Consider the following 6,612-nt stretch of genomic DNA (forward strand, 5'->3'; position numbering starts at 1 on the left):
ATAATGAGGTAGCTATTATACTGAATAAACACCATTCTACCAGTATGAGAAGGTTACAGGGTACATCCATCTAGCAAAAGTTTGTCTCACATACTGTTACATTCATTAATACAGGTTATTCACACTCATTACCGATCCCAAGCCGAAGCGTATTTCTTGTTAACAGTTTCACAGGGACAGTGTACTAATCTATTAGCAAAAAGGAGGACCTTTCATAGTATAGATAGTTAAAATGTATTCCTCACTTATAGATATAGTAGGCTTATGACACCTGGCTGCACAATAAATACAATTGGTGCAGCGAATGTTATAAAATGGATCAATATAAGTATAGGATACAGGAAATTTAGATTATCAAACCCTAATAGCTAATGTAGGTGAAATTCTCCCCACCTCTAAGTGGTATTAACATTTATAAGGTGGGAGGTAAGTTGGTAGGCCAGGTATCATAAGCCAACTATATCTATAGGTGAGGAATTTGACACTGTGAATATCCTCACATTATGTTTGCCTAAGTTGTTGTAATGTTTTCATTAGACCTTGATTGTCACCAATGCTTTGACTTTCAGGTCCGTTTGTTGTGGGCCCTAATTATTTTAGATATAATCTCAATAAAGCTTAGTTTTAGAATCAATCCTAATAAAGAATACTTGTTAACTGTCCAAGCTGAAGCAGAGGCTTTACTTCTTATGATCCAAATTCATCAGACTAAATATTTCTCTCTATTCCAGCAGTCTCTCTGTCTGTCTGTCTGTCTGTCGGGACAGTTTTTATCTCTGTACGCAAAACTCATGGAAAAGGGGGAGACATTCCATTGTGCAAACTATTCTTTTCAACAAAGTACATCAAACATTCTGATTGACAACTTGAAGAATCTTTAGCTCCTACTTATATAGCAAACACTACAAACACAGTCCACACAGTCCGGACATCATCTATTCATTCACACAAAATATACTGATTGGTAGATCAGCAAGAAATAGAAGCAGAGGATTGTACCTTTTCTCCAGACAGCAGAGACAGACAATGCATTAAGAACAAGGGTCCTACTCATCACAATTGTTGTGCCTGACTGGTATCTGTTGTCCACAGGACCCAAACATTCCACTTCTCCGCATTTTCCTTCAAGAACTATTAAAGTAATCACTTAATTTAGGTGATACTTCAGGGGTATCAAGGGGTATCAATCAGGTGTACCGAATTATAATTACAATGCATAAGAGAAGGAAACATGTAAAATAGTATGGTGTCTCAAGCTTTTCTTCTGAAGCACATTTATTGAATACATCCTATATAGTAAACTGATGTAGGCTGATCACATTCTTGCCTCACCCCCTTGGTATGCAATTTAATTGCAATAAGTATTTTACAGTAAATCATAGTAAGGTTATTATGTGTGTACATTAATAAGCATTTCATAGAGACTTTCTAAATACTAATGTAATAATCAGTTAGTAGATGTAGCCTTGAGAAATTACACTTTACCCCAAATCTGAGAACACTGTATGGGAATAATACCAGTACATCTGGGGTATATGGTTGATTTGTATTAATACAAAGAACAACTCACTACACCACGTGGCAATGCAAGGACACTTATCACAAGGAATACTGTTAGAAATTATATTTACTGTAACTACTGCCGACCCGCTGCTTGGTAAAAAGAGCAAAATTGCCAAAGGAATTATGTGCTTTTATACCATTAATTGGTTGTTTTCTCAAAATTGAATGTAGTGCTAGAGTGTTTGTACTACCAGTGCGCCATTCAGTCTCCTCCTCACTGTGGGTGGGCAAGAACAGGTGCTTCAGTTGTCCATCTGATGTGAGTGATATTGCAACGGAACCTCAATCATCTCTTAACTTTGTGCTTTGTAGAATTATATACTGTATCTAATCTACAACATCTTCAAAGTGAATCTGGTCCGGTGATGTTACTGGTCTGGCTAGATCCTGTCTTGTTGCAAATCTGGGTTTTTACCTGATCCAGTCCTGTCCAGCTGTCCTGGATGCTTTCCAGGAATATGTTGAAAGGGATCTAATCCAGCTGTATTAAAGCACTTATGATCAGCATTTCAATTATAATCTGTATGCTGGGGAGCAAAAGGCACTTAGTGAACCTAAATCTATGCAGGACATAGTCATAGATCAAGCAGATAAAGGGGGTGCTATGGTCGTACTTGACACTACTATGTACAGACATCCCAATCTCCATATGTTATCTGGTGTGTTTACTTATCATGAGCTCCACAGGATCTCACTGAAGAGTATCAGAAAGTGTTATTTTCTCCAATAGACAAAGGTATTGGTTTGGGTGTACTTACACAAAATCACGCTGGTGGTATCAAGGTGTAGCAGCCTGTTATCCCCCATTTTTGACTGATTCCCCAAGTTACATAAGGATGGTTTTCCCCTCCTATTTGTCTGATCGTGGCCGGCATATGGTAATTGAATGAACCCATTTGTTCATGAGTTGACAGTCTGCTCCAACCCTTGATTCCCTCATTACTGGGATGTATATGGGACACCAAGCATGTAGTTAGGGCACTAACTGATGTGTCCTGGCAGGGCGGGTTCATGTGGATTTCAGCTGGTGTCCCTTCTCTATACATGGTCATACCCCATCATTTAAAGGATTTGGCATTACAGCAGTTTTTTGGGATCTGTGGCTAATACTCCCCTGAGCTCAGATATTACCTGAGTACTATAGTGCAATATTTGCTCAAACACAATATTTTCTCCTTTGACTCCAGGTTCTACTTGCAGCTCACAGGGGCAGTATGGGTGTAAAGTTCTCTCCTTTTATTGCCATCATTTGTATGGCATGGTGGGAGCGACATTATCTATTATCTGTATGAAGATTGTCCATTTCAGCAAGATTTGGTTTGGTATAGCAGTTACATTGATGAACTGCTGTTCACATGGTCCAGCAGTGTGGCGGCCATTCCCACCCTGGTCATTTATCTCAATAATATTCAGTTCAATCTCAATTTACATTTTCGTATGATTTAATTCACATTTCATTTCTGGATCTGAAACTGTCAGGCAATGCAATGCGGTCTTCGGTCAAAACATCTGTAACACCCCAATAAACGTATTGCATTTATGGCCAGAGGCCTAGACCTTGTCAGGGTTACACCAAATTCTAATTGGACACTCCGGATAATATCTCGCAGAAATAACGGAGATGAGTCCAGTTTACTAACTTTGGTATTTGCAAAGACAGGTTAACTTTACAATTCTGTGAAGACGTATTTATACCAGGTATACTAGGATGTAGTACGAAGCAAGCACGATACAGTAATACCGAATTGATGATACTCTGACTTTAACACTCTCTCTCTTCTGAAGATAGATGGACTGGACACTTTTCACCACTAGCAACTTTAGATGAACCAATTTAGTTAGATTTGACTGTAGGAACAAGTGGCCGTATGGCTGATCCTGGCTTTGACTTCACCGGGTAGCTATAACTCACTGTTAGATGAAGATGGACCTTGGAAAGGATCTTTGTTTTTCTCTGCAGCTGGATGCCAAGGGAGTGGATTGGTCAACTCACTCTACCTTGGGTAACTCGCTGAACTACTCCGACCATGGAACTGCAAACTCTCCTTAATTACACCTGACCGTTCTCTGTTAATCCTTTTTATCACCTCTTTTTTCTTTCTCACACTTTCTGAACTGGATGTTGTCTAGGGCCCAAAAAATTTCTGCTGAAAAAAATCGTACTGATTTGTTAAGAGTTAAACCACAGCCATGCCGTAATGGGAGGGGCATGATGATTTTTTTAACTCCAAAAAGTGTAGAATATGTCAGATTATGCAGAAATATCTCGCTTTATTGCGTGCTGACAGGGATTTTGCCAGAATTCTTGATTTGGACTCTAAATTTGTAGCTAAAGAAGCTCGCACCTTGCAGCATTTATTATCACCCAGTATGATGATTGACATTCAATTGAATCGTCCTCTTGGCTTCACTATCCAGGCTCTATTGTTCACACTACAGAAAACTTTGTGTCACGAGAAAACGTTCAGCATAGCTGAATATATAAACTGTAATCCTACTGCTGTGATTTATCTCATCACATGTCTGTCCTGCCAAGTGCAGTATGTGGGGTGTCTGCAGTTTATAAACCAGGACATGAAGACATATATCTGATATTGAACACGCTGGAAGGAAAAATGTATCGGCTGTTTCATCCCATTTCTTTTTGGTTCATAAAAGAGATTTTTCCTTTCTACAAGTCTGCATTATTGAAGGAGTTAACCGCCCATTACCGGGTGGAGATCATCACCGTAATAGAGATGAGCTAGCACACTTGTCTGAGCTTGATGCTTGTTCGAGTACTAGGGTACTCGAGATGCTCGTTACTTGAGACGAACACCATGCGGTACTCAAGACAATTGCATTTCCTTCCCTGCATGTTTAGCGCCATTTTCTAGCTAATAGACATGTGGGGAAGGCATTACCACTTCCTGCTGTGACGTGCCAGCCCTTCCTTCCCCCCACAGTAGTGAGTGGCTGGGCCGATCAGGTGACCGCCGAGTACTTAAACTGGTCCCGCCCGCTGCTCACCTCAGACGCATGCTGGCAGAGGTTAGGGCAAGTGCTGCTGCTTATACAGGGATAGTGTTAGCGTAGGATCCTGTCTTCAAGAACCCCAAGGGTCCTTCTTAGGGCTACTCTTCATAGTGTGCATTACTGTTGTGGCTGGCTGGGAGCAATAGTTCCCCCCCTTTTTTTTAAGCATCTCCGTCTGTGCAGGCCATTTCAGCTATACTGTTCTGTGTCTGCAGTGCATAACACATAGTGTAGGGACACAGCTACATATATGTGGTGCCGTACAACCAGCTCTCACAGTTAAACTGCACTACTGCAAACTACTTGAGTTATACCGTTCTGTGTCTGCAGTGCATTAGACAGAGTGTTGGGACACAGCTACTTATATAGGGAAAGTTACACAGTCCTCCTGATCCTCAGTGCAAGAAGCCCAACGGTCCTTCTTAGGGCTACATCTGACCGTGTGCATTATAGTTGGGGCTGGCTGGGAGTAGTACTGCATCAATTTTTGTATTACACATCTAGGCCTGTTCCCAGCCTTTCAGTAGTAGCATTCTCAGCCTGCAGTACCGTACAACCAGCTCTCACCGTAAAACTGCACTCTAACAATTCCTAGCCTACTGCAAACAACTTCAGTTTTACCGTTCTGTGTCTGCAGTGCATTAGACAGAGGTCTCACCGCTAAACAGTACTGTAATATATCCTGGGCCACTGCAAACTATGTCAGCTCTGACGCTCTGCAGAGAATCTCACAATACCTTTTCCTTGGTGGGGTTGAGATAGCCGCAGTTACCAGCACTATCCACTGGCTTTAGAGTCTTCTCCCACTCCATACAGCCTCTATTAGCTACAAGTCTCTGCAAGCGGTATCAGAGCAACACAGCAGGTTAATTTTTTCAAGTCACAGCATAGAGCCTCCGCTATCTACAAGTCTCTGTGTGCGGTGAATTAAGCCACAGTTGTCAGTGCTGTACAGTGGGTTAATTTATTTGGGCCCTGCTCTATTCTTAATCTGCCATGATGAGGAGTAGGGTTAAGGGTTGAGGGTGTGGGCACAGGCCGAGTTCCTGCCTAGGGACTGCACCTCTGAATCCTCTGGCTGCTGCTCCTCCTTCCTCCCAGCTTCCTCACTCCATGAAAGTGACATATTCTGAGCAGGCAGACTCCCAGGAACTGTTCTCGGTTCCCTGCCATGAGTTGGAAAAAATGGTTCCTCTTTCAGCTGAGGAGTTTGTCGTGACCGATGCCCAACCTTTGGAAAGTTCCCGGAGTCCGGGTGATGAGGCTGGGGACTTCCGGCAACTGTCTCAAGAGCTTTTTGTGGGTGAGGATGATGTTGAGACACAGTAGTCTGTCAGTGAGGTAGTAGTGAGGGCAGTAAGTCCGAGGGAGGAGCGCACAGAGCATTCGGAGGAAGAGTAGCTGAACCATGAGGTGACTGACCCTAAGCCTACTGAGGACAGGTCTTCAGAGGGGGAGGCAAGTGCAGCAGCAGGACAAGTTGGAAGACACAGTGGAGTGGCCAGGGGTAGAGGCAGGGCCAGAGCGAAGAATCCCCCAACTGTTTCCCAAAGCACCCCCTCGCGGCAAGCCTCCATGCAGAGGGCTATGTGTTCAAAGGTGTGGATGCTTTTTAGTGAGAGCGCGGACGACCGATGAACAGTGGTGTGCAACCTGTGCCGCACCAAGATCAGCCGGGGAGCTATCACTACTAGCCTCACCACCACCAGCATGCGCAGGCATATGATGGCCAAGCACCCCACAAGGTGGGATAAAGGTCGTTCACTGCCTCCAGGTCACACCACTGCCTCTTCCCCTGTGCCCCAACCTGCCGCACAGATCCAATCCCCATCCCAGGACACAGGCACGAGTGCCTCCTGGCCTGCACCCACACCCTCACCTCCACCGTCCTCCACTCCATCCAGCAATGTCTCTCAGCGCAGCATTCAGCTGTCACTAACACAAGCGTTGGAGCAAAAGCGCAAATACACCGCCACCCACCTGCATGCACAAGCTTTAAACGTGCACCTTGCCAAAATTAATCAGCCTGGAGAT

This window comes from Eleutherodactylus coqui, chromosome 7, assembly GCF_035609145.1.
Source record: "Eleutherodactylus coqui strain aEleCoq1 chromosome 7, aEleCoq1.hap1, whole genome shotgun sequence".
Lineage (NCBI taxonomy): Eukaryota > Metazoa > Chordata > Amphibia > Anura > Eleutherodactylidae > Eleutherodactylus > Eleutherodactylus coqui.